At 38.2% G+C, this 9,152-nt stretch overlaps 1 protein-coding gene across 1 annotated transcript in view; it reads left to right on the forward strand.

The window, feature by feature from the left end:
• Positions 1-1,140: 1,140 nt before the first annotated feature.
• The window catches only part of LOC108692427, a 27,787-nt gene continuing 19,775 nt past the window's right edge, over positions 1,141-9,152 (forward strand). Inside the window, exon 1 of the mRNA XM_018200661.1 lies at positions 1,141-1,361. The gene's annotated coding sequence lies outside the window, so the exon portion shown is untranslated. The remainder of the gene's footprint in view (positions 1,362-9,152) is intronic.

The following is a 9,152-nucleotide window of genomic DNA, read 5'->3' on the forward strand; positions in this document are numbered from 1 at the left end:
CACACACACACACACACACACACACACACACACACACACACACACAACTTTCTCACTTCTTTCTACCTTGTAAGTAAGATACGATTAGCGATGAGCGGAATAACTTGCTATACCTTCTCGTGTTTATCATTTTCTATTCTTTTCTCGTCAATATTTATTCTTCCGCAGTATATTAATTTGTTAATATATTTTTTAAATTTATTATCGAAATCGATATTGATTCTAATCAATGAAACTGTTAATAATGAATGAAAGTCGATATATAATGCCTGGAAGGAAGAAGGTAATCAATTTAAACGTCGATTAATCGACGTGTATCTCAGAAGTCAGAGCACCTCCGTAAGACAGCGTCTATAATGAAATGTTAAGACGTAAAATTTAAGCTTTAAATTCGAAGTCGTAAGAAATTGACCAATTAGGTATAATGGAATGTGAGAAGAATACTCGATTATAATTGATCAATTTCTTATGGTTTAGTGCAAAGCTTAAATTTTATACCTAAAAATCTCATTGTAGACTTTAATCATGAATTCATCGGCATTCAAGTCGCGCCCGATCATAAATCAGAAAAGATATCGCATAATTGAAGATGCTGTGGGAGGAAGGAAGAAGAGGAGCAGAAGGACAGCCAGGATAGAAGGATTGATACACGAAGATATGTAACATGCGCTGCTCGGAGAAAGAGAGGGAGAGAGGGGGAGGGAGGGGAGAGAGAGAGAAAGAGAGAGAGAGAGAGAGAAAGAGAGAGAGAGAGAGAGAGAGAGTGTGTGTGTGTGTGTGTGTGTGTGTGTGTGTGTGGTGTGTGGTGTGTGTGTGTGTGTGTGTGTGTGGTGTGTGTGGTGTGTGTGTGTGTGTGTGGTGTGTGTGGTGTGTGTGGTGTGTGTGTCGTCCTGGAGCCGGAAGACGGCGGAGGCCGGAAGGTGGGGATGCATATCTGCATACGTTCGTATATACGTGTGGCGTAGGTACTGGGTAGTTGGGTATCGCGTACGTAAGTACGCCGTACGGAGTCACCTCGCATTGACGAGCCGAGCCAGTGCCGCGATGCGCGAGCCGAGAGCCGGGAGCTGAGAGCCGGGGGGCGGCGAATCGCCGGGATGCAAAGCAACAGGAACACAGTCCGATAGTCGCTCGCCAGACTTGGTGTAGGTAATATCGGTCTAAAGTGATATGCGTAATGCGCGCCGTGGTGCACGCGTATACGCGTCCAGCGAATAGTGATACAATCTCGTGAATCGTAATTGCCCGTCGTCATTCTTCTCCCTCGCCCTTCTATAATCTGTCGTGAGAGTCTATAATCTATCGACAGGAGCCTTCCCGTATGTGCGCATATTATATCGTCGCTTCCGAATCATAAGTTAGTAAGTAAACCAGAAATTGTCTAATTATGCTTCTCTCTCTGTTCTCGTATGTGCGTACGTTACAGAGATTACATTATAGAGATTCGCCGAGGGGATGCGAAGCGAAGTAACGTGAGTGCGAATGCGAGTACTCCGTGCGTCTATCTCTCGGGGGTTGCACCTCTGTGACCTGGAGAGGGTTGGTTGCACTGTGCGATGTAGGTTACCGTTACACCCGTGTTCGCTTTTTGCCGGCATAACGCTAGCTCTCGTTGTTATTCGGACGGAATGGGATGAGAAAAAAAATGAGAGATACAGAAAGAGATCAGGGTGGCCGAGCAATCGGTGCAATTGACCTCAAAGGGCCTAGTCGCGCTATGTGTGTGTGTATGTGTGTGTGTGTGTATGTGTGTGTGTGTGTGTGTGTAAAATATGGGTTAGCGATCAATTAATCTTTCTCTCCTCTATTTACGTCATGGGTGCAGCCTCGAGATGAAGAATTAGAGCAATATCGTCAATTACAATTGGTTAACTGGTGTGTGACTGATCCGAAGGGCTGGTCGTACTAATGCGAGTTAGCGTCTAATCTGATTTAATCGACTTTCCTATTTCTTCGTAACAAAAGATAACATCGAATTTGTAACCTGATGAATTGAAACGATAATTCATAATAAACATCAGCTTCTGTGCTGTAGAAGCCTATACTCGAGAGTAGATATGGTCTTTAATCACGTGCGAAGTTTTGGCAAAATTCCAATTTGCGAGATACTTTCAAGTTTCAAGATTGCGTTTTGCTTTTACACGGTATTAATCTTGCGAATAAATTAAATTGGTACTTTCGTAAAAAAGGAACTCGCGCGCAAGTCGTTTTACATTCAACTCCATGCGCCGGTGACAGGATCAATTCATCGTGGGAAAATCGAAATTTCCTTTAACAAGGGTCAATGTTATCTCAATGAAATATCTCGCAACTTAGTTTTCAGAATCGAACCAACACGAATGGGTTCGGCGAGCAACGATCGTTGGTCACAGCAGGTATCAAAGCGACATTCAATCAATGTTGTTGCTCGTTCATTCATTTCGGATGACTTTATATAGTAGTGTATATCGTATTTCGACTGAAGCCCGTGTCAATTGTTTTCAACAAATTCATTAAATTCATTCTCCGCAGGCGCAGAGATTTTCAATACTTTCGAAGTGACACTTTCGAAACCTACAGTTTATTTCGATCGCCTTTCCTCGTTGAACATGTTCCAAGCAATAATGATAACATAACATTCACTTCAATAATGATAACATAAATTTCACTTAAAATGTATTTTGATTGCATCGATAAATGACATTTAATAAACATTTAGGAGCCATTTTGACGCTATGTTGATGTTATAGTGACTTCATGTTTTGTTTAGGTTATTGCGATATTAAATGGAAATGCGTATTTTAATTACGATCAACAAGACTGTATATACATATAATGATACTACACGTTCTTTTCCTCTCAGTTAATTTCAACGTTTGGAATCATGTTGTCGAAAAACTGAATAACACGCACGTCTGTCTAATCAACGTTTTAATAGTGCCAAGATATTAAAACTATACTATGCGCGATACTAATCCCCACCACTGGACATCAATACGCTTAATTTTAATGTCGCGTTACTCGTTCCAGCAAACCGAGTCCTTGGATATTAATCCAAGTCTCGTACGTGTAATCAAGTAATCATGTAGCTTATGCTTTATTGAATCTGGGCTTTGCCCAATGAATGATATATGGTAATGTTTCTCTCGTTTACATCGTTTATTATTCTCGGCCGCGTTAGATTGCGATAGGTTTGTGCCTGGTTTTGAGCAAATCTCGAAAATTCGCGCCGGCAGATTTTTTTCTTTCTCTGCAGTCACTTGTCTATCTCTCTTGTCGTTTATAATGTTTATATACTTATAATCACTTGTGACCTGTTGCTAAGCATCGTAAGACGCGCGTTATTGATGATATGATCCGTATAAGCTACCAAGAGGATTTCTGTTGTCAAAACAATTCCCAAGTTTGGAAATGCCGATTCATAAAAGACTCGGTCTGTGTATAATGTACGTAATGACAACACAATACACTATTCTTGCTGAAATAAAGTACTATAGAGAAATTTTATAATTGGATGATTTTAGAATTCAATTTGTCTCAATCATATGATTTGATTGACACTGGCTTATATTTCGCAATATAAACTTTCGCGATAGAAGAGTGAATTATGGAGGAATGATACACAGAGCTTGTATTGATCAGTGAGAGTATTATAGATACGAAGGTACCATCACTACTATCTAGTCCCATCGACGAAAGCGATCCGCAGGATATTTGGGGTATTTGGAGAATCATTAACATTTTACTTGAAGGCGGTCAAGGGAGTAACGTATAGGAGTCGCGACTATATTCTCTCTTTTTTTTCTCTTTTTCTGTAATAAAATTAATTCATAAAAAACCCAAGTAATAAGATGTACCTAACTCAGTAATGAGTAAACGAATCGACCAAGTCGAGAACGTAAGACAATAACGCATTATAATAAATAAAAAAGTTTTGATTTGCTTATTATTTACATTTCTTACTACTTACGTTTTTTCTATGTGCCACTATAAGTTAAGAATACATTATACCTATATACTTTTTAACAGAAAAAAATTACAGATATTATATTTGCAAGTAAATAAATAAAAAGTTTGCCGATGATTTAGAATTTTAAAAATTATTTTAATAAGAAGTAGATGTTTTGAAACAAATAATTAAGGCAATTTTCATATTATAAAATTGTATTGTCAAATATAAATATTAATCTTATTGAATCGTTTCATATATGTATTCCGTATGTAATAATATACATACGGAACATTCATACGGAAAATATAAATTTGTAATTTCAGTCATTTTTGCAGAGACTGTACACCTGCGATACATCCTTAATCGGACTTTCGTCTACGATGCTTTCCAGTCCACGCGCTTTTGTCTGCTTTCTCTAAAATCGCACGGAAAAAAATATTCAGTTGAATTAATATTCTGTTTGAAATAACTAGAATTTTTGTAAATTTAATCAAAAATCTAATAAATTTAACTAGAATTCCGGATAGTTCCATCACAATTGATTCAACCAAATATTTTTCTCCGTGCAGAAACATTTGTGTGTGTGTGTGTGTGTGTGTGTGTGTGTGTGTGTGTGTGTGTTGTGTTACTCTTACGAGAAATGTCAATGCGTCAATAATGCGTGACATCGATTACTTATCGTAGTTACACTCAAGTGAATCGGTGTAACTATTCAAATCATTCCTCCAGTAGACATCTCGATCAAACCGATCGAATCGACCTGCACACTGTTGCAAGCCAGTTCTATTATGTGCGCCATCCTCTCCTTATCACACGAGATCTTCCCGGTCTAACACATACGTACCATGGCGTGTGTAACTGTGTATCAGTGCTTATAGTATGCCATTGTTGATTGCCAACGCGGGCACGGGTATGGGCATGGGCAGCGGACGGAATTAAGAGTAACGCTTGCATGTGTACGCGCGCGCGCGTGTGCGTGCGTGCGTGCGTGCGTGCGTGCGTGCGTGCGTGCGTGCGTGCGTGCGTGTGTGTGTGTGTGTGTGTGTGTGTGTGTCACTCCGTGCGTAACGCGAGTGCAATATTTGCCTCGCAACACGAGTGTTCGCTTTATATAGATATTATTTACCTGGTTGCACTCACTTGCGTCTTGTGAAGAGTGACCATTTTTCGACAAATAGATATCTATTATCGTATACTTTACAGTATACGAGCGAAAGCTTTTACGTTCTCAAATAATTGTTCTCGTCCAAAAAAAAATTACTCAAATATCCGCATAGCACAGTCTTGGGTGAATTTGAAGAATCCGATTAGATACGAGTTGTCAGAATATATTATTAATGATTATTATTACAATATTACAAATGAATTGCGCCCGCGCATTACGTAAAATGTATGAAATTGTCTCTGAAATGAATTTTATGAATTGACAGTGAAATGAATTTATAATTTGACAAATAATAGGCTTACTTCGTTTCTTCATTAATCCGTTTCAACAGAGTCTTTCATGTTATCCTGCTTATCAATATTTGGATCAAGCATCAAAGGTCACATTATCCTTATCGATGTAAAATCGCAAAATGGACATTATGGAGTCTTATATAAGTTCTTGATTTCTTTCAGATATCTGGGCTACCTTGTTTCTATCGGTCGCTTTCGCGTCACTCGCAACTCTCTCTCTCTCTCTCTCTCTCTCTCTCTCTCTCTCTCTCTCTCTCCCTTCCTCTCTGTCTCTCCCTCCCATCTTCTCCCTCCCTCTTTACCTTTCCTTCTTTTCCTCCTTCCTTTCTCTTCCCGCTCTTCTCTTACCTGTATTCCGACATTACCGCGGTTCCGTTATTCGCGGCAAATACATGCCCGGGCATGTCCTGTATGTTTTACTCTTTACCTCCGGAGAAAATAAACAGCGCGCGGCATCGATCGTGCGTTATTGATACCGCGTGTATGCGATCGAGTTGAAAAACAGTGACGAAGCAAAATGGAGCAATTTCTAATTAAACCTACACAACAACTTTTTGCAACAATAAATATCGCGATGATTGAATTTGAGCTATCGTTAGAATTTAACTGTTGTCCCTCCCCCTTCTCAACAATGTATTTTTCTATCTGTAATTAAGAGAAAATCAGTGACTCTACAAATAGGATTTTTTTCTGCTCATTTAATATTTTAGCTTCTTTTTTAATATTTTATCATCTATCGCATTTTATATATTTATATATATCTTTTTTTATTTGCGAGATATAATTTTTCCGTCGAACCTCGCGATAGAGAGTCGAGATGGAAAGAATTTTTTATGCATACCAAATATGTTTGAAGTACTAATTGAATCGATCGCTTCCACGCGGAGAATGTCTTTCTATGTATATCGTATGTAGTAAGAATCATGATGTCGTTGGTGGTGATCTTGTGTTGCGATGGCATCATCATGCCGTGAAACTTGGCGAAATAATGAAGGTAAAATTTCGATTATCGAAAAAGTACTGCCATCTCTAGTGGTCTTATTATGATGACATAGCACGATTCCGCAGGTGTCCTTCATTTATTTCACGAATCAAAACTTTCGATTGCGTCGACGCGATGGCAATATCCAATATCTATCGCGTGCAGATTAATGGAATTAAGAGCGTAAAGTATGAGCGTGTTGATCGTTTTGAACAAGCTGTCGCATTGTTGTTTCGCATTTACCGCACGAATAATCGCGAGAAATAATATAGAGCCGACGAAAGTTCCGACTGTAAGATAATTTCCTCTTCTTATGCTAAAAAGTTTTTCTACAATCACAGAGGCAATGCTTGCATTTGCGTAAGCCAACCTTTCCAACCGCAAGTTTTATCACAATGATACTAATACAGTATCATTCCTCTGTGTGTTTAATTTAATTTTAATGTTAAAATTAATTAATTTTATTATTAAAATTAATAATATTAATTAACAACATCTAATTTTGTTTCGTGACTTATTGCTTAATCAATTTAATGTATTCACGAAAATTCCAAAACCTCAACAGGTCGAAACACGCGACTCGCGTGTCGTCGGATTCCGCACGTAAGTAGGCCAAATCGCTTGATTTTTCAAAAGGAAAAAAATTATAAACAGGTGTTTCTTTTTCAGTTATTGCTTTCTAAATCTACATCGTTTTGAGTGCATCGGAGAGTTCAAAGTGGTATAAGATAATTTCAAATAGACATCTTATCCGAAAAAAAATAAGCCTAAATATACTACTCCATACGATTATGTAGGCAATACTCCAAAGTAGGCACTTTTTTTGACAAAAAGTTGACAAAACAAAATTGTCTTTTTTTGACAAAAAGTCGACAAAACAAAATCGTCCTTTTTCAAATAATTATCATTTGAAGTGTTTTTTTTTGTTTCGTGTATATAATGAACTAATAATTAACAAATTTAACAGTGATACAATAAAAATAAGTTATTTTACAATATCACACAAAATCTGATTATTCAGCGCATCATAATTATACATACATGTATAAATTTTTGTATGTATAGAAGTGTGCTAGAGAAGGCAAGTTTTCTCGTCGCAATTCCATCCGAAGCATCATCATCCAGGGGAAGGGATGATGTAGTCTAAAGGCATCGTGAGGTACAAGAGGGGAGGGATTGATGAGGTGGAATTAGTTGCTCGGTCGTGCAACACGCACGATCTAAACGAATTGTATTTTCATCGATCGCAAAATTTGTCTCCGCGTCTCACACGGTTGCTGCTTCTCAATTGAATCACTAATTTAGTAGTAATAGTATATGTATGTATATACTACCTTGAAATGAATATACTACCTCAAAAAGTTCCCGAAATTCATTCAGAAAATTCAAAATACAGTTTTATTCATCAAAAGTGATATTGTCCCCTTCAAAGTATTCCCCATCGATTGCAATTTATGCCAGCATTTATGCCAGCGCTTGATCCAGCTCTCGAAACATTTCTGGAACTCTATTGTCGGTATAGCCATCAGAACCGTCTTCGATTTTTTCATTATCTCCTTTCGGCTGTTAAAACGCATTCCCCGTAATGGTTTTTTGACTCGATCAAACAGAAAAAAATCAGTTTCCTAACATTTTCAAGATTTTCACACCATTGAATCTATTTTTAACGCAAAATTTAATACAAACTCGTTGTTGCAAATTCAACTCCATTTTTAAAACTGTAAAAAATCGAAAATACGTGCAGAGGTAGATGTACTCAAGACGGCGTAACGTTTACAAATGTCAAGCTATATATAAAATTTGATGGGAATGCTAATGATAGATGTGGCAACCTAACCAAAAAAACAGAACTCAAATCAGCCGACTCAGAGCATCACTTGGTGATAATTCCGGGAACTTTTTGATCAAGGTAATATATATATATATATATATTAGGTGTACAACTTTGGTTCCGCCGTTTTTTTTCCGAAATTCGAGGCTTTATTGTAAAAAACTGGTTATATGTTTATGATTCAAAGTATTGTCCATCGCTGACCATTACTTTCTCCCATCTTTTGGGTAGCGTACCCAAAAGATGGGAGAAAGTAGTAGTCAGCGATGGAATCCCGCGTCGAAAAAACTGGTCATCTTTTGAGGCTATCCACGAATCGATCCAATTTTTTACTTCTTCATAAGACCGGAAGTGCTGGTCAGCCAGGCCGTGTGCCATTGATCGAAACAAGTGATAGTCAGAGGGAGCAACGTCTGGAGAATACGGCGGATGGGGTAGGACTTCCCATTTCAACGTTTCCAAGTATGTCTTGACCACTTTCGCAACATGGGGTCGAGGATTGTCATGCTGCAAAATTACTTTATCGGGTCTCTCGTTTGCAGTCGTTTGTTTTTCAATGCTCGGCATCAATTGCGTTCGATACCGATTGCCTGTGATTGTTTCAGTCGGTTTTAACAGTTTATAATACACTATGCCGAGCTGGTTCCACCAAATACAGAGCATGATCTTGAACGTCAAAATCATCGTTCTTGAAGCGTTGAAATCACTCATGACACGTTCTTTCACTAATAGCGGTCTCACCATAAGTATGTGAGAGCATTCAATGAGCCTCAGCCGCAGAGCGGTTTCTTCATATTGAAGCAAAAAATTAAAACCTCCCGCAATTTGGCTCGTAAACTGACATTTTCAATCGAGAATAACTTTATGATGCAGATACAAATCGACTAATGTTTCTATGGGGTTATGTTGACAGATGCCCAAGTTTATTGTATGACGTCTATGATCTATTT

This window comes from Atta colombica, unplaced genomic scaffold, assembly GCF_001594045.1.
Source record: "Atta colombica isolate Treedump-2 unplaced genomic scaffold, Acol1.0 scaffold70, whole genome shotgun sequence".
Classification (NCBI taxonomy): domain Eukaryota; kingdom Metazoa; phylum Arthropoda; class Insecta; order Hymenoptera; family Formicidae; genus Atta; species Atta colombica.